We start from the raw sequence: 20,442 nt of genomic DNA on the forward strand, positions 1-20,442 counted from the left end.
TTAAAACTTGACTAACGTGTAAAAACGGCTAAAAATATATATAAAAACATATAACACCACACGCGCATCAAGCTTTTGGCGTCGTTGCCGGGGACACGAGGATTTTAAGAAAGTTAGGAATCAACGGCCTAATCGTTTTTCTTATTTTTCTGTTTTTTTAGGATTTTTATAAATTTCTCGGTTTCTGCAGAGCTCAGCACAGGCTGTGCCTGGTCGGACACGGGTCGTGCCCAGCATTGTTACTGGTAGTTTTTATTTTCCGAGTTACAGAAAGTTGAACACGGGGCCGTGTCGGTGCAACATGGGGCCGTGTCGAGCTCCCAATAACAGGGATCCGGAAAACAATCATTGTATCTCCGGCCACGGGCTGTGTTCATCTGAGCACGGGACCGTGGTGAAACTTTTGACCAACTTTCTTTTTTGTTTTTATTGCAGGACTTGGAACCCAGGCGCCACATCTGAACTTTCCACGCAGTGTATGAGCTCCAGTTCTAGTAGAGACATAAAAGAACCTCTAGACGAACCCGAACGCTTTCTAAGAAAAAGACTTAAAGCTAAAAACCAAGAGAAAGTTTCGGGGGACCCACTTTCAATGGCGGACCAACGTACCCTCATGGATTACCTACGACCCACCGTAGGTAATCTCGGCGCCGCTATCAATGCACCGAATGTCGAAGCCAACAACTTCGAACTTTGGCCGCATTTGATACAAATGCTTCAAAACTCCGCAACCTTCCATGGGCATGCGGACGAGAATCCCCATCTACATATTACTAATTTCTTAGTAATATGTGATACCTTTCGGATCAATGGAGCATCAAACAACGCCATCCGCCTTAGAATGTTTCCATTTTCACTAAAAGACCGAGCTAAGGCTTGGCTTAATACCCTCCCAGCTGGCTCGGTAAACACCTGGGATGAACTAGCCCAAAAGTTTCTATATAAGTATTTCCCTCCTGCTAAAACGGCTAAACTAATGACTGAAATTAATACATATTCACAAGAGGATGGGGAATCCTTATATGAAACTTGGGAAAGGTTCAAGGAGCTACTAAGAAAGTGTCCTCATCACGATCTTCCGGTATGGCAACAAGTATCCACTTTCTATAATGGGTTGTTGCCACACACAAGACAAACACTCGACTCTAGCTCCGGGGGACTTTTAGGTAATCGCCGCCCAAATGAAATTTATAATCAAATTGAGGAAATTGCTCAAACCAATTTTCAATGGCACACTCCCTGAGGCACGAAATCTATTGCCCCGGGCGCCCATAAGGTTGACGAAAGCACCTCCTTGCAAGCCCAAATCGAAGCCCTTTCTTCAAAACTCAAAAAGTTAGAAATGGCAAAAACGGCTTCGGTTATGGCTTGCGAGGGGTGTGGTGGGCCACATGAAAATTGGAGTTGTATGAAAGAAATAGACAATCAAACAGAATCGGTAAACTACATTGATAATAGAACTAGGCCGTCGGGTCCTCGAATGGGTACCTACAACCAAGGATGGCGACCACCCCAACCTTGGTTGGAGAGCACCCGGCATTAGTAGTAACCAACAAAATCTAAACCAACGAACAAACATTCAACAACCAAGAAACGAGTCACAAAATTTCTCTCAACAACAAGGGGGGTGAGAAAGGCTTGAAGATACCGTATCTCGCCTCATCTCCGACACCGAAAAGAAAAACTCGGACCTCATCTCCGACACCGAAAAGAAAAACTCGGATCAATTTCAACAACTGGAATCGAATTTTAAAAATCAACAAGCTAGTATTCAAAACATTGAAAAATAATTAAATCAAATAGCTCAAAATTTCTCCGAGAGACCACAAGGCGTGTTACCAAGTAATACCGAAACCAACCCAAAGGCGCAAGTACATCTCATCACATTGAGAAATCGTACCGTGGGTCCCGAGGAGGCTCCATTGCCTCTAACTGAAAAAAGCCGATCTAGCCTAACCACAACTCCACCAACACCCCAACAAGAGACGGCTTCCCCACCAGATCAAGAGCCCATAAAGAATCCTCCGGTTCCGTACCCCGGTCGGTTAATTCGTCAAAAGACCAATGAGCAATTCGCAAAGTTCGAAAATTTGCTAAAACAATTGCATGTTAATGTTCCATTTATCGAAATCCTAACTCAAATGCCTAAATTTTCAAAATTTATGAGGAACTTCCTCACTCATAAAAGGAAAATTGAATCATTGCAATTAGTTAATTTAAGTGAAGAATGCTCCGCCTTGCTACTCAACAAACTCCTGAAAAAGAAGATTGACCCTGTAAGCTTCACAATTCCTTGTTCGATTGGGAAATCTCCCATTCGCAACGCACTAGCCGACCTCGGGGCTAGCATCAACCTCATGCCCGCGTCAATGTTCAACCGACTCGGACTAGGGAAAACAAGCCCTACAAAAATGAGCATACAACTCGCCGATATGTCCGTCAAACATCCACAAGGTGTCGCTGAAAATCTATTGGTCAAAGTCGGCGAATTTGTCTTCCCGACCGACTTTGTCATACTAGATATGGAGGAAGATACCGAAGTACCACTCATCTTAGGGAGGCCATTCCTAGCTACGGCCTACGCAGTGGTAGACATGAATGGTGGAACACTAACAGTGAGGATTGGGGACAAGGAAATGAAGTTTGGAGTTGGAAAGAGAGTAGAAGACGACGACCCGGTCAATTACATGAAGGTCATAGACTCGAGTTTGGATGATGCTCTCTGACGGTGCAACATGGGATGCAACACATCCCACTTGGGTAACATATGACCAGGCTTTGGGACTAGCCAAGGATCCTTATAAACGTGGCGCACCACAGAGGAATTCCGTGGAACTACCCTTAGTTTAGTTTAGATTAATTTTTATGTTTTCTAGTTTAGTTTTAATTTTCAGGAATAAAACACACACGGGATGGTGAAGGATACCAAGGGAAACTTGAACCAGCACCCCATGCACAAAAACAGAGCCTCCCGCAAAAATTTTCTACATTACAGCAAGTTCAGCACGGGTCGTGTCCCGCCAACACGGCCCCGTGCTGAACCATCTGCAGGAAATCGCCCAGTTCAGGTAACTAGACACGGGGCGTGTTCACTGAACATGCCCCCATGCCCAGGCTTCTGTTTCTTTTAAATATTTTCTGTTATTGGCAACCTGAACACGGGGACGTGCCCGGACACCACGGGCCCGTGTCCAGATGCCCAGTAACATAAAAAAAATTTAAACACGCTTTTACACATTCAGTCAACCTAAAAACTTATTTTTGGGACACATTGAGGACAATGTGTAATTTAAGTGTGGGGGGGGATGCTAAAACCTTGAATCTTGCAAGTCCTAATTACAAGCCTTATACAAAACTCTATTGGAACCGCTAAACACCCCAAATTTTTTCAAAAATTTTTCATTTTTTTTTACTTGTCTAGGTTTAATTTGGGAATCACAAGTCCTAAAAAGGTTATATTTTTACAAATTTACAACCGATAGCGTTGTGATAAAAAGAACCAACATAAGAAAACTATGAAACGGCATGACAAATCTAGTTAAAATTTGATTATATATACTTGATCACATAAAAACCCATTCCCACAAAAAGTGAGTTTTGAGCCTTTATTGAGCATTCAAATACACATCTTTAAACTAAATGCTCATTTTCCGTTTTTTGTGTGAATAGCCGCTTGGTTCTTACGACTCTAGAACTTGTCATGACGATACATTCCCGGTCTTTACCAACTTAAACCCAAGTAAGTAAATGATGGAGGCATTAGGACTAACCCTTTTTATTCCAACACCATTATTTTTCTTTGTTTTTTTACCACCTACCCAAAATCCCCCTAGTTAATTCCTTTGAGCCTAAACCTTTTCATTTCTTAACCCAAAACAACCACCATTTTACCCACCAAAACCCTTTTTCATTTTAAACCCTGTATTTTAGTAACAAAGCTCGGTTTTTCTTATGACTTCCTTATCAAAAAAAAAAAAAAGAATGATGATGAAGCCAAAAGAAATAAACAAACAAGTTTATAAAAAAGAACTTTGTTTGAAAAATCGCTTCATTAGAATAAAAAGTCATAAAAATAAAAAGTCTTACAAAAACCGACGCTTTTTACGCCTTTCGCCGTTTTCTACTAACCACTAACCCAACCACCTACCTTTAACCCAAGCCTAACCATTGATCGTAAGAGTTGTTGACAATCAAAGGCCTGTGTTTGCCTAAGTCTCTTACATCACTTGGGGAAGACAGGTGTCTAGTGTAATACTTTTTATTTTTAATCTTTTCGCACTTTTTATTTCGTTATGTATTAATGACTTTAATAACTATGGAGATATGTTCGCTACCTGGTCGGGGGTTAAGGGAATGGTTTGGTAAGAGTATTGCCTTGTTCAGTGTACAGATCCTGCAAGGACCTAGGTCAATTTTAGTAGGACCTCCTTCAATACCCACTGGTATTGGATGGCGGGGGTCCGAACTCCTTGATCCCCTCATATGTAAGCTACTATTAAAACTTTAACCCGGCTATTTAGGACTGTATCCCTGCTGACTCAAACTACTTAGCCGAGGGTAACATCACCTTCAAAAGAGGGGCCTACCACATTACGCATTAATAACTTAATTAATTATCTTTCAATAATCCAACCTTTTAGGATTGTATCCTTGCTGACTCAAACTACTGGGTTGAGGGTAACGTCACCTTCAAAAGAGGGGCCTACTACTATAACTAAGATAATCTCTTAAAAAGTGCAAAAAGTGCGAAAATAATCAAAGGTTACACTAAACAGGAGTCGGATCCAAGTGATTCATCTTGTCTATCTGTTTTTATTTTTATTTTTATTTTCAGCATTTTTAGTTTTTAATTTTTCTAGTTTAAAACCCTTTTCTAAACTTTTGATTTGATTAGACGTTGAGGATAAACCGGTATTAAAAGTTCTTGTGTCCTTGGACGACCTCGGTATCTTACCAACACTATACTACGCTCACGAAGGGTGCACTTGCCCATATGTTTGTTTAGTGTTAGTAAAATATTGTGTTTTATAAATTTAAAACTTGACTAACGTGTAAAAAGGGCTAAAAATATATATAAAAACATATAACACCACACGCGCATCATAAGCCCCCTTGTAAAATACTCACTCCAGCTCCAAGATCTAACAACGCCTTTGACATTTGAAAATTAACAACTTGAATATTTATTAATGGCGTTCCCGATCTTGGAGCTTAGGAGGAAGCTCCCCATTAAGTATCGCACTAACTTGCCCAGTTAAGTCGACCCGTTTAGGCATCTTGTTCTTTTGTTGCCTTTTTGTGTGCATAATTCTTTTAAAAATTTAGCATAGGCGGGCACTTTTTTAATCGCATCAAGCAATGGGAGGTTAACTTTCACTTGTTTAAAGACATCCCATAACTCCTCTTTTTGAGGACCCCTTGTTGAAATAAAATTTTTCTTACCCGGGTCAAGTAGAGCTGATGGAAATGGGACTTGACTTGGTCCCCCTTCATCTTTTTTATCTTTTAAAATTTCACCTAACCCCGGTTTTTCAACATTAGACTCCTTAGACACAATAGGTGGTGAAACTTCATCCTCTTCACTTTCATTTCCTGTAATATCCTCAACCACCCCATCAACCAACCCCGGTGACAAGTTTGCTTTAAATTCTTTTCCACTTCTTAAAACACTAACATGGTTGATATTAATATTATTACGTGATGAACTATGGGAAGGATTTACCTTAGTGTCGCTAGGAAGTTGACCTTTGCTTTTCTTCAACTCCGTCACCTCCGTTGCTAATTGACCCGTTTGAGTTGTTAGTGTTTGAATGCTCTTGTCACGAACCTCATCCTTTTGCATCCGGACTTCATCAAGTTGATACCTTTTTGCATATCTTGTTGCATCACCCGAAGCATATCCATAACTTCATTCCCACTTGATGAAGTTTGACCCGAAGAACCACTTTGACCACCCGATTGTTGAAATTGACATTGGTAGCCGAATTTGTTTCCACCCCGATGATTACCTTGATTGTATTGTTGTTGACGAGGTGCGAAATTACCTTGAGCTCCTTGGAAATTTGGATTAGCTTGGTTCATCGGGTTCCGATAACAAAAGTTAGGATGATTTCTTAACCAGGGGTGGTATGTGTTCGAATTCATATTAAAGTTTCGACCACCCCCTTGAATAGCATTCATCTCTTCCACTTGATCTTCAACCACTCCTACCAAACACACTTCCGCCGTGTGGCCTATTTCATTACAATTAGTGCACACATTGTACACTTGATTTGTGGTTTGCACGCCTCCATTCTCTACCCCATGAACTTGTGGTCTCGTTATAACATGTCTTGCCCTCCTAGAAGATTGAGCCTTCCTTTTTGAGGTAACCTCCATTTTCTCTAAGAATTGCCAATCATCATACTCAAAATTTGTACCAAACGTACCATTAGTGATTGACATTAAATCACAAGCATCCTCCGAACTCAACCCCTCGTGGAAAGCATTCAACAACTCCCAAAGTTGCATACCATGATGAGGGCAATTTTTCAACATCATGTTGAACCTTTCAAAAGCCTCATGAAACATCTCCCCCGGTTGTTGTTGAAAACTTCTCAAACTCCTTCTAGCATCATTTGTCTTTTGAGCCGTGAAGAAATCTTCTAAGAATATTTGTTGCATGTCGGCCCATGTATAAATTGACGCGGAGGGCAAAGTATGAAACCACCTCTTTGCTTTATCTTCCAATGAAAATTGAAAGAGAACCAACTTAACATCATCCGACGAAAAACCTTGACCTCCAATAGTGTTGCAAATGGAGTCATATGTCTCCAAGGGAAAATAAGGTTCTTCCGTTGCTAATCCCTTACACTTTGGCAAACTTTGGAGTGTGGTTGTTCTAACCTCAAAAGTCCTTCCATCCGGGTGATGAGGAATCACTACCAGATAAGGATTATTAGTGATAACGAGTCAGAAATGAGCTTCGATTCCCCGCAACACCTCCCGGTGATATCTTCGCGGGGCACCCAATGGTACTCTCGGTTGACCCATTTGCCCTTGCATTAGCCCTTGAGGTGCAAACGGTTGCTGAAAATGAGTTTGTGGCATTGGTGGTTATTACACCGGCCCTTGAAATTGGGGTTGTTGATATTGTGGACGAGCTTGTTGTAAAGGAGTGGGTCGTTGAAACTGTGGCCCATGTGGCCGAATTTGTTGTACCCCGTTGGTGGCCTACCCATATCTTGAATTTGTTGCAATGGTTGACTTTGTTGACCCGTTCCTCTTTGAGGTCCTAAATTACCTCCATCACCTACATAATAAAATCCCTCTTCTTCGTATCCTCTAAATTCTTCTTCATATCCATCATCATATCCATCTCCTCTTATACCCGAAGATTGCACAAACGGAAAAGATGAATAATGGAAACCCGGTTGGTTCGATGGTCGATATGTAGAAGTAGTATGAATCACAGTTGAACTTGGTGGTATTGGGTAAGTAGAGGATGATTGCCACGAAGCTGGAAAGAAATGTGAAAGTGGTGGAATTGATGAGGAAGGACTATAAGTGAGGGTAGGTTCGACTTGGGTAGTAATAGGTGATGTAGTGTTAGTTGGGCTAACTTCATGTGGTGGAGTAGGATTGGTAGCGGAATTTGGAATGGTGGTATTTGGTGAAGGTTGTGTTGATGAAGGAATGAAAGATGATGTGGGTTGACCCGTAATGGGTGGTACTTGTGATTCATCCATGATGTATCTTGGTGTAATGGGTGAAGTGGGTGAACCAATGATCTTGTTTTCTCATACCAAAACTCGGTTTTGTCGCAAAGTTCTTTCAATTTCCGGATCGAATGATAGTGGTGAAGACTTGTGAGAGCCCCTAGTTTGCATACACCTGTAGTACCTGCACACTAAACACAACCAACGTAAACCTGAAAATAACAAAGAAAAACTACTAAATTAACACACATTGTGCACTACTCCCCGGCAACGGCTCAAAAATTTGACGTGTTGTCGTAGTCACACACAAATTTAATCCAATTACAACTAATAGATAGTAGCAGGTGGGTATCGAACACTGGGAGTTTGTGGAAAGTATGTTGATTATGTAGTTTTGTACTTAACTAAAATTAAACTAAAGTTGCAGAAATTAAAATTCAAGAGTTTGATTGTTTGGTTTTAAGAACTAAATTACTAAACTAATTGCAAATCAAAATTGGTTGTTAAAACAAATTAAGAGAGAATGACCATCTTAGGTTTCCGGTTTCCTTTAACAATTGTGTCTAAATCCAACTAGAAAGAGTCACATAGACATGACTCATGCATAAACGTTTTTTGTGATAAAAGGGCACTAAGTACTCGGATTAGAGAAATGCGGGGTTGTTACCCGATGACCAATTAACCAATATCCAACCCTAACCCCTCCTGTCATATCTCGATTGTCAACGACACCAAGAACATACGGTTTAGACTAAGATCAAAACATCAATTAACAATTTACAATCAAACATTCATGCACCATAATAAACATAACAAACATACCAAGTTCATTATTCTAGAAATAAGATTAACACACAAAAGTCATAGAAAAACCTTCAACCTAAGATGATCACCGAAAGTTTAGCCGGACATTGTTTGGTGAATCATCATAACACAAAGATTAAAGTTCATACGAATCGAAACACAAACCAAAATGTTTTTAATTGTTCACAAACACTTTCCCAAGCTAAAAATTGCCCCTAGAACTCTGAGAAACGTCTCCAACGATGAGATATGTGAAAAGGCACTTGAAAACGGATTAATAATGGGCAGTTACACATTTTGCGTCAGAGCCTACCGTAACTTACGGTAGCTACCGTAAGTTACGGTAGCTTTCAGGTCTTTATGCTGGTTCTCTATTGGATTACGGTGGAGAAATAAACATTCAGGGGCTACCGTAATTACGGTAGCCACCGTAATTTAAGGTGGACCCCTGAAACAACTCCGTTGTTCTTCTTTCCGATCCTTGTGTAATCCACTCCAATCAATTCGCATCCAAAGCAGCGTTTTCCCTCTTGTTAGGCTCCGAACACACCCGAAACACAAACAACAGTAGTTATCTAATTCAAGATAATTACACAATTAAATGAGGGATTAACTCGTCTTTTAACACACTTAAGAGTTGTCCCATGGACCACACGTCAAGAAGGTTCTTATCATTTCATGAAAGTAAAGAGAGATAAAAAAGAATTAGTATGAAAATAAGAAGAAATCAATATTGATCTAAATATACAAAATCAAGTCTTTTGAAGGACGGTGGATGAAGATACGAACCTAAGATTACTTCTTGTCAGTCGTCGTTTGAGAAGGAGATGCGAAGTATGGTGAAGACGCTGAAACCCAAATGTGTGATGGGAAAGTAAAACGCAAGTTGGGTAAGATTCAATTTATACGGTCAGCAGATTATAACCCATATCACCTAATCGGGTCCGCATAACCCATAACCGATAACCAAAAAGGAAATAAATAGCATTTGAGCGGAAAACATAAAATAGAGGCTCTAGATGGATGCCATATGTCCCCTAATTATGAACTTTATTAGGTTTTTTTTTTTTTGAAAATTATCTTTTATTCACAGCAAAACACCCTGCCAAAAACAGCAGCGGCAACCATGCCTCGAAAGAGGACAAACCACAATTACAAACCCATTATGTACAGAGAAGAATTACACCATTCGGCCCAACTAAGAGCTCCGAATTTACCCTTATGTATTTAGCCCAAAGATACCCCAACGATTTAATAGAACCCATAATCTCTCCAGCATCACATCTTCTGTTACCAAACACTTTATCATTTCTCGCTCGCCAAATGCACCAACACGCCACCATAATAAGGCCATGAACCAACTTTTTCTTCTTCTTTTCCATACTAGAAACCATGTAATGTTCCAGTAAATCTTTAAAGCTGAAAAAAAAAAGAAAAAATGCATACCACACCACCTCCAGAATTTTGACCAAATCCTCATCGAGACAGAACAGGCTGTAAATATATGGTCAACGGATTCAGGAGCTTCCTCACAGAATACACACGCTTTCGATCCCACTTGTATATTTCTTCTTTGAAGAGCATCACGAGTAGGAATTCGACTGTTACTCGCCCGCCACATGAAAATATTGATCTTCGCGGGAACCCATTTACACCACTTAAAAACATAATTACTACTATAATCTTCCATATCCCTGAAAAGCTTTTTACAAGATCCGACAGAGAACTGACCTGAAGCATCACCGCTCCAAGTCCAAGAGTCTTCAATCCCAGACAAAGTAATTGGCTCTAAACATTTTAAACATTCCTCCCATTCCGCCCTCTCGCCTCCCGTTAAAACACCCCTGCTCCAAACCCAATTCCACTCTATTAGCTGAACATTTGGAACCACCCTATCCTCCACGCTACACCATTTATTAGAATCCATCGCAAAAAGGCTAGGCCAAACCTCACGTAAAGGTTCGTTTCTAAGCCAAGGATCAACCCAAAACCTAATGCTTTTACCGTTGCCAACCTTACCCTTAATAAGACCATGCAGATTTTCTCCAAAAATTTTCACTTTCTCATCCATCCTTATCAAAGTATTCCACACACCCGTTACCGCTTTATTTGAGGGAAAATAAGCCCATGCCTTTTTCTCACCATGACACGCATCTACCACTTTCCTCTAAAGACCGTTAGGCTCAACTTTGCACCTCCAAAGCCATTTAGATAACAAACTAAAATTCACATGAGATAATTTGTTGATCTCTAAACCTCCTGCCTTTTTAGGAGCGGTAACCTTATCCCAAGCCACCCAATGCACTTTATTATTACTACCTGTACCAGACCATAGAAATCTTTTCATCGTAGCTTCCAAATCATTTAACACCTTAACCGACGCCTTAAATAATGAAAATTAATATATTGGGAGACTCTCTAAAACCGTTTTTATGAGTGTTACCCTTCCCCCAATAGATAAAGTATGAGCCTTCCATGAAGCAAGTCTCGATTCGAACACCTGATAAATTGGTCTCCAGTTACATATTCTATTCATATTGGCTCCCACCGTAATACCTAAATAGGAAAACGGAAGCGAACCCCTTTTGCATCCCACCACCATAGCCATGTCTTCAATTTCCAACTCGCTCACCCCCACCCCAAACAAATTTGATTTATGAAAACTGATTTTCATACCCGAGCACATATGAAACACCCTAAGGAGTCTTGTCACATTAACAATGTTACCTTTTGACCATTTGCCTAATATTAAGGCATCATCGACATATAAAAAGTGCGATATAGTAGGACCCTCATTAGGTGTTTTTATACCATCCAAACCCCGGACTTACAAGCCTTCGAAAACATCTTCGAGAAAGCTTCCATCATGATATGGAATAGAAAAGGAGATAAAGGGATTAGGTAGGATAGATTCGATACTTGTTGTTTTTAAGTTGAAGATTTTAAAATGAGTTGTGTAAAATAGACCCATAGGTCAACTTTTTTTATATCATTTTTGGTGGTACATATACCAATTAAAAGTCAATTGACTTTTTTAAATAATCTCTATTTCTATTGGATGTTGCTTTTGACACCCCAATCTACTCTATTAGTGTAATTATTACCTAGTAACAACACTAAAATTATTACTTAATTATTAACTAATACTTAATTAATTTTTCTAAAAGAGCACTAGAACCTATTTTTTTAAGTTTTTCAGGTTTTGTTTTTTGTTTTCTTATTAACGTTCTTGTTTATTTGTAATTATCATATTTATTTTTACACCTTATTTTTTTTATAAATTTTTATAAAATAAATATAAGAAAGAATATGTGTTTAACATTAACACACACAAATGTGTAATATCGATAATACATTTAAAAAAAACTACTGATGATGCAGATGACTTGTAGATATTGAGGCAAAAATCACATATAAACTAATAAAAAAAACCACATATTGAAAAGAATTTATTTTGAAAAGAATTTATTTGATTTATTTTCTAATTGTTGATTTTAATATCATCTTAATTATAGAATAATTGTTGATTTTATGAAAAATAAAAAATATTTACAACGAAATTAATGTTGCAAAATTTAAAATAATATTGTATAAAAAGAGACCTACTAAAAAGAGACTAACCAAAAGATTTAGGGGCTGTTTGGCAACATCTGAATGATTAAGTGCTGAACCAGTAAGAGGTCTGAACCATTAAGTGTTGAACAGTAAGTGGTCTGAACTATTAAGAGCCTATATAATGGTTAACCATTAAGAGGCAAATGTCTAAGCAATTCAGATTAGAGGTCTTAACCATTCAGACTCTGTATAAATCTTAACCATTTAGAGGCAAATGCTTGAACCATTCAGACATCTGCTCATTAAATAAACAGTCTGAACCATTAAGTGTTGAACCAGTAAGAGGTCTGAACCATTAAGAGGCTCATTAAGAGGTAAACAAACAGCCCCTTAGATAAATAGAAACTTACTGAAAAATAGTATAACAAAAATAGACTAACCGGCGAATATAAAGTTAAGGATTCAAGTAAAGTTTCCAGCACCAAATAATAGTATAACAAATTATAAAAAAGTAAAAAAAGTAACAAAAGTATTGTAATAAACTTATTCACTTTCGTGTTTATAATAAAGTGTCTTGATTATTTATTTATTAATATTGATATTAATACTAATAATAGTATAACAAAATATAAAAAAACAAAAGTATTATAAAATAAAATAATATAAAAAACATAATTATTACTTTTGACTGTAGAATAAAATAATGTATTAAAATAGTTAATCGTTATCAAATTAACTAATTTAGTATATTAGGGGAGGGTTTAAATGAGAACGCTAAATATTTGTGAGAACCGTGAGAACAAATGAAAAAACCATGAGAACTTGGTCAAAAACAATTCAAATTCAAAAATTTTTTCTACACTTATCATTATTATTCGAATACAATGTTAGAAATTCTATTTACACGTTTAAATTTACGTGAATTCATAAATAAAGAAAATTTACACATGTGTAAGTTTGCCATTTACACATGTGTAAATCTGCTATATTTACACATGTGTAAAAAATCTAAAAAGAATGATTTTGAAATGAGAAATGAATTATTTGATGTTATAAATTCTTGTTTTGATGTTGTATCTTAATTACAATGAGGTTTGTATAAAAAAAATTGGTTTTGATTGATTTTTTCATTCGTTCTCACGGTTCTCGCAATATTTAGCGTTCTCAAGATAACCCTCCCCTAGTATATTAATCCTTATTTTAGCTCTATTTATCATATCCCTTTTAAAATAACTAGGATTTTGACCCGCCGCGCGTTGCGGCGGCGTCAATAGTTCATTACATTACATTGAACAGTAAGTTTAAAAGCATGTACATGAAATAATTATTTTGGTAAAGCATTGCATATATTTATAGGATTTTAAGCGAGAATGCTACAAATTTCATGTTTTATGTGTACTTTCCTTGGTTCGGCTTCGGCACTAAAGTTGTCACAAAAAGCCATCTTCTTGTCTTGTTTTCTCCATATGAGCCAGGATCTGTATTCCTGTAGGCCTGTATTTTAGCAACAACTTCCATTTGTTGCTCTTCCTTTTATCCACAGGTGACATAGGCTTGGCAATATACCTAAAGGTTGTTATAGCATTCCAAAATGTTTTTTGCAATTTTCCAAAAGAAGGTTGTTGTCTTCTTACATGTCTTGGATATGTTAGGTGCTTTGCTTTCCCGACCAAGGGCGTAGCTTAAGAGGGGCCGGGAGGGGCGCCCGACCCCCCGAACTTTTCGCTTAGTAGTGTTATATATGTAGTTTTCGTATAGAAATTTTTGGGTATATACGTTTTCGACCCCCCGGTTCTATAGAATTTTTTGGGTATATACGTTTTCGACCCCCCCCCCCCCATTTTCATGGTCAAGCTTCGCCACTGTTCCCGACGGAATTTATTCATGAAATGGTATCCTTTTGGATAGCAACAATTGAAAGCAATCCCAAACACCCCCAAATATGAAATATTCAAGACCAAAACGTGGATCTGAAACTAATGTTGAAACAAAATCAAACCAGAAATGTATTTACAGTTTGTATATACTCTATTACTAAACAGATTAGCTTTTATTTGAAAACAAATTGCTGCCCCTATAGACCAAAGTCGCCACAAATCCCCACAGTTTGTATATGCTCTGTTATTCGCATACAGAATAAAAAATATATAACATTTAGGAAGTAAAAATAGGCACGCGACCAAACCCAGTATTTAAACATCATTACCTACAAAATGTAAAAAAAGGTAAAAAAAAGAAAGTGAAAAAGATGACCCTGACTTGCTACATCAAGCAAAAAAAAAACCAAAATAAGTCCACAAAAGCAAATATAATATCAAGAAAATTAACTACAAAAACAATATATCACATATGTTATAGGCGACCAACTTAAGGTGTGATTATGGTGTCAGCCTGACGGGATTTGTTTGCCTATATGAAGGCAGGCTTTATCGTCAAACACACTCATCTTTAGTTAAGTTAAGAACGTATGCATGATATCATGACCTTTAATTATAAAAAGTGGAGCTTCCTCACGTACGTGAACCTTCCTCCTATCATGCCTTTTTAAACCAAGAACGCATCTGTTGATCGGAAATGTCCTAGTGGGCTGTTATAGGTTTCAAAATCATGTGTACATTTAAGCACATTAAATAAAAAAAGATAAAGGGTAAGTGTGAACACGCAGCGCTTTGGGTTGGAAGGTTGTCTATTAGAGGTTTCAATATTATGTGCTCATCTAAGCGCATCTATTAAAAAAAAAAGATGAACTTAACGCCCCTCACGTTTAAGCATATCAAGTAGTAGAAAAAAAAAGATAAACACGCCTCAGCTTTTGAGAGCTACACACCTTAGAGCTGCTCACGCCTTTTTAATCCAAGAACATATGCGTCCCATACAACTCAAAGGCACGTAATTCCTTCTACTAAAACCCCAATGATTTGATAAACCACCCCTTTGTAGAAATGGAGTATTAACTATCTCAAAGGCAATGTTCACATAAAAGTATAAGTAGCTGGTACACACACTCGTTTAACCAATCTTCCGTACGCTATATACGAACGATCTCAAAACCAAATAAAAAACTAACACTGGATTCATTCGACATCAAACAGACAATTGCATAGATAGAGATAACCAATAGTGTTTCAAAGAGTCGACTAAACCCTAAAAATAATCGCAGATCAATACATGTTTTGAGAGTAATCAAAATACTAATAAAACATAAAAACACTTACCTGGCCATTGTATGAAGGCAAAATCGAGGCTCAGCAGACTCGACTTTAGGGATGACATGCGAAGGAGATCCGGTGGTCAAATAGGAGAACTTAGGGTTTGCAAAGGAGGAGATGGGTGAAAGAGGTTAGAACGGAGTTGACGGTGGCGGTGCGATTACATCCAAAGGACTCAGAGACACCCGTGTAAGGCGGTGGAGTGGCTGCTGAAAGCCGCTGCGAGTTCGATCGATGAGCTTCCGTCACTGGATCCACCATTTCTCGGCGAGAAGAAACCGGAAACGGAGCAGGTGAAGTCGCCGGAAAGGAGGTGGTCGGCCGGTCTTCCAACTGAGAAGGATGTGAGGACAATTTTTAGGAGGTAAGTGATGCCTGGTGTGTGTGGTTGATACTTGCAGAGGAAAAAGAGAAGTTGGGTGGGGAAGACATAAGTAGCGGCTGGTAAAAAGAAATTAGGGTTTGTTATGATTAAAAGAGAAAGGTAGGTGTTTGTCTTATTATCACCCACCTTTCTCTTTAAGAATATATAAATGACACAAGTAAAAACAATCTTGGATCCATCACACTTTCACGCCGTATCATGGACCGACTCGTACGCGTGTTATTAAATGTGGACTTTCAATTATACGCTGGTTTTTATATATAAAAAAAACTTTTTTTCAAAAAAAAAAATTTGTAGTACACATGTGTAATAATACACATGTGTAGTACACATACACATGTGTAGTATTACACATGTGCACTACACAAATTTTTTTTTTTTTTTTGAAATTTTTTTTTATATATAAAAACCTGCGAAATTTGGTTTGCAAAGAAAAATAAAAAAAAAATTTGTATGTATTTTTGACTTTTTTAATTAGTTTTCGAGTTTTCACAATAACTAGTGATTTTTATTTGAACCTTCCCCTATCATTCTTTTCCATGTTCTTTAGTAAGTATCAAAGACAAAGCTTGTCAAATAAATACAATTTATTAAAATGATGCTAACTAAACGCTCCTTCTCAAGAACAACACATTATGTGCCTTCAATTAGAACGCCTTTTAAGAAATGCCACCTGAAATTAAGGTTACGTTATGGTCATAATACCAAACTACTAATTACCTCAGCACTTTTGGGTACACATGAAGCATGACTCATCGACAATAAACAAATGAATTCTTTTTTTTTTTAACGGAATGACGCGTCAACTACCGTGACACCGAGCGCTGTGGCCAAGGTCGACTACTCGACCGCCGTCAACCCCGGAAACCTGACCTCCACCCGCCCGAAGACACGACAGTGGAATAATCGGTAAAACCTCCCCTCTCATCCAAGACGAACCGTCGCCACCCGTATTCGCCCTTCACCTGGATGCTGCAGAAAATAATGATAAGAGTGGGAGTCAAATCTGGATCACAAAAAACTCCAAGTCTTTTCCTAACCACTCCACCACTACCTCATTGGCGATAAACAAATGAATTTACATCATATATAAGGTTGCCAGTTTCAAAAGAACGTGAAGAAATTGAAAGAATTAGTACACTACAGATATATACTAATTAATAGGCATGGTCCCTAGAACTAGTTCCCCATGTCTTTTTATTTATTAGCTAGTACACCATGTCATTTTATTTATTAACTAATAATTAGACTCGTTGCAGACATCGAATAGATTAGTCCAAGTGTTATAGGATGTGTTAACTATATGAAGTTTTCAAAGTGAAAGAGGTGTAAAATCAAATAACATTGCAAGTAGTAAAAACGTAATATTTCAAACTTGAGGGGTGGTGGCGGTAAAAAAACGAGTAAGATTGCGAGGCGAAAAAATACAAAGTTTAAAACTTGAGGGGGTAATAGTGCAGGGGGAAACGTAAAGTTTGAAACTTAAGGAGTGGTAGTGGTAAAAATGAAGTAATAGTGCAATGGGTAAAAACACAAAGTTTAAAACTTAAGGTGGTAGTGGAAGAATTCAAATCTGAGGGTTAAAAATGAAAAGTTTAAAAGTTGAGGGGTTGTATAAAGCATATAAGCCTAAAATGAAAATTAGCAAAGTATAGATAAAAAAATGTTAGTTACAAAAGTAGAAGGTAAAAAAGAAATAGTATATAGGCCAGACATGTAAATTATAAAATTATAGGCTAGAAATGAAAATTCTCAAAGTTATGATCTATTTGTGTAAGAGATGCAAAAAAGAAGGGATCATTGTTGAAAAAATCACCGACATTTATTTACATAAGATTATATAAATAAATGTTTAACTGAGTGTTTACTAAATACATATATATACTAGTGTTAATACCCGCGAATTTTGCGGTGTTGAGAAATAATATGTTTCTTATTTTTAGAAAAAAAATGCGTTTATACTGATCATAAAGAAACTAAAGAAACTGTACGCATAGACTTATTATGGAAATCTGAAGTTGAAGATTAAAATACAACGAAGTATCGTACTATAGATCTAACAAAACCGAAAAGATAAGTAAATGAAGAAAATACGTTTTTCTGGTTTGAAAAGAATTATTTTCACATAAATAGAATAGCAACCACATGGATATATATTTTCACATAAATCAAAACAAATGAATTAAACAATGTGTAAAGAAGTAGAGCGACAAAAATGAAAGAATTAATACCGGCGGTTATGCTGGATACACTTTTAAGCACGTCCACGTTGCTTCTTCTTCTTATCATGATTGGCTACCTTTGGGATTTGGCCTCTGACCTTACCCGCACACACCAACAATCCGAGAACTTTACCTGTAATAAAAAAAAATATTATGATGGGTGTCCGTAATTTCATAAAACAATATCTTACCTCAAAAGTCTTAGATAACTTTTGGATAACTTCGTCAGTTTTCATTGATAAGCGCCTAGATATTTAAAAATAATAAAACACGGTATAGAACTAACCTTTAACATACCCTAAAAATCCATACGAATTCACAGTCTGTACACTATGATTCGACCCCGCTACGTACCCCAAATCACCTGAGCATGGCCTCCTGTTTATGATCTTTTCTCGCAGCTGCTACCATCGCTTATAATGGTTGTTCAGACACGGTTAGCAGCCCCAAAACACTCCCACACAGCTGCCAAAGATACCGCCTTGCTGCAGCACCGTTACTCACAATTCGACCCGTAAAAGCAAGATTCAATTTACATCTTTCATTTAAGGACCGTCTCTCAACCAATGTTAACGTCAAGCAACAACCAACGTTTAAGCTAGAATAAATTCATGGCGCCAACAAATACAAACTAAAAAAGATAAAAGAAACATAAAGAAACTTAAACTTACATCTGCAGCCTCATCCCTCAACTTTGTTGACTTTCTTCATTTATTCAAGTATAAAGTAAATGTAGATCAAGTCCACGTGTTAAAAGAAGGTGTTACTAAGAAATAACGACACAAACGTTTGGAATGAAAAAATTCATCCTAGAAGCCTACAAAGTTTTCATTTATGGACATGTTTTAATTTGTGCAAATGAATTTCCATCCTTGTTAGAATCCCTAACAGGTTGTTGCCATACTGCATCTCTTTCTCTTCTTATCTATAGATCATGTAAAAACATTAAAGTAATTAGTATCATAATAGTTTTAAATGTCAAATTTCATATTTGATGGTCAAATTAGAGGGAAAGAAAGAAAATGACGAAAAGCACAACCTAAGTTTTACTAAAAAAGTAAAAACTATTAACCTTACAGATTTAAAGAAATCTAATAATGCTTAGCTATAATCTCATCATTACAACTTTATTTTTTAATATGCGTACTGAACTAAAAACACGGCTTCTAGTCATTTGATCTTCTCATTTTTGAGTTCCCTTTTGGAAAAAACTAATATAAGACTGCATGACCTACGACATTTAACCAAATCCCATCACACAAAATCAAAATCCTTTGAAAGGATACAGAAACTGATGCGCACGTCTTACACTTGCAATAATACGAAACTATCATATATAAACCTAATGTTTTTAAGTGAACAAAATTAAGGAGACAGAAAATATACCAAGTTAAAGGAAACGTACCATGAGCTTCAGCAAAGGGTAGTCGGCAACGTCTGGCTAAAAGATCATTTGAATCCCTTCTTGAAGTGTAAGGCGTAAGGTATTCCACAAGTACTGCATTTTTAATAACATAAACACTAAAACAGAAGTATAATAGCACATGTAATGAAAAACACTACCTCATATATGTAATTAACATACATGATAAAAAGGGAAATAAATTACTTTAGAAGGTTTGAAGAATTATTACTTGCTAATAGCTTCTAGCCCTTCTTCGCACCTTTCATTCAGTTTATCAAACATTTCAACAAAAAGACGGCCCACTATATCCATCACCTATATATGATTCCAATTAGAATAACTTTTTAAATCTTGAAATTTATTACCTAAGTTACTTGTCAATACCTTAGAATAATGCTCCTCAATCTTCATTCCACATCAAGGCCTGTGAATTCACACAAATGCATGTGTGTGTAAGAGTCTTAAGCTCTGTAAACAGGGACAATAACGAAAACACGTTACAACCCACCACATATTGCATCAGGATAACCACGGGGGTGTCATCCCAGTGGCCACCGGCACCCATCTAAAACCGGTTCTGGAGTCCAAGTGGCGCGGGTTCGAATCCTGCTTGCAGGCTCTTCGCTCCCCTCGAACTCGGCAGGGTATTCACCGCCAGGAAGCGTTGCCGGGTCACTAGCTTGGGAAGGGGGATCCCTTCCGCGGTCAGGGGTACCGTGCATTTACCCTTCCCCGTATTGCATCAAGATATGTATGAATTAAATGGTAACATAACCACACGTTTACTAAGTCTTGCATCATGTATTAGGGATGAGTGTGGTACCGGTACCGAAATTCCTCAAAACTGGGTACCGGTACCAAAACATTCGGTACGGTATAGTACAGTACTAGTACGGGACCGGTATTTGAAGGTAAATTCGGTGTTTTACCGGTACCGAAAATGATAAAAAGTGGATACTAGTACCGAAATGCTCATCCCTACCATGTATGAAAGCTAGAACATGAAACTATTAAGTGATGAAAAATTAGATTTACAACCTTGTTATCATTTTATCATTCTTCATTATCCTGTTTCACTTTTTACACAAAGATTATTCCAAGCCTAAACTTCAATCTAATTTACATTTTTGTTCATAAAGAAAAAAAACCACGGTGTTATTGTTTA

The 20,442-nt window shown here is 37.5% G+C and overlaps 1 non-coding gene across 1 annotated transcript; it reads right to left on the reverse strand.

Moving 5' to 3' along the window:
• Positions 1-970: 970 nt before the first annotated feature.
• On the reverse strand, positions 971-1,077 carry LOC118492605. Its single transcript, XR_004894611.1, has one exon. It is a non-coding gene; the product is annotated as a small nucleolar RNA R71 (small nucleolar RNA).
• Positions 1,078-20,442: the final 19,365 nt, after the last annotated feature.

This window comes from Helianthus annuus, chromosome 5, assembly GCF_002127325.2.
Source record: "Helianthus annuus cultivar XRQ/B chromosome 5, HanXRQr2.0-SUNRISE, whole genome shotgun sequence".
Taxonomy (NCBI): Eukaryota; Viridiplantae; Streptophyta; class Magnoliopsida; order Asterales; family Asteraceae; genus Helianthus; species Helianthus annuus.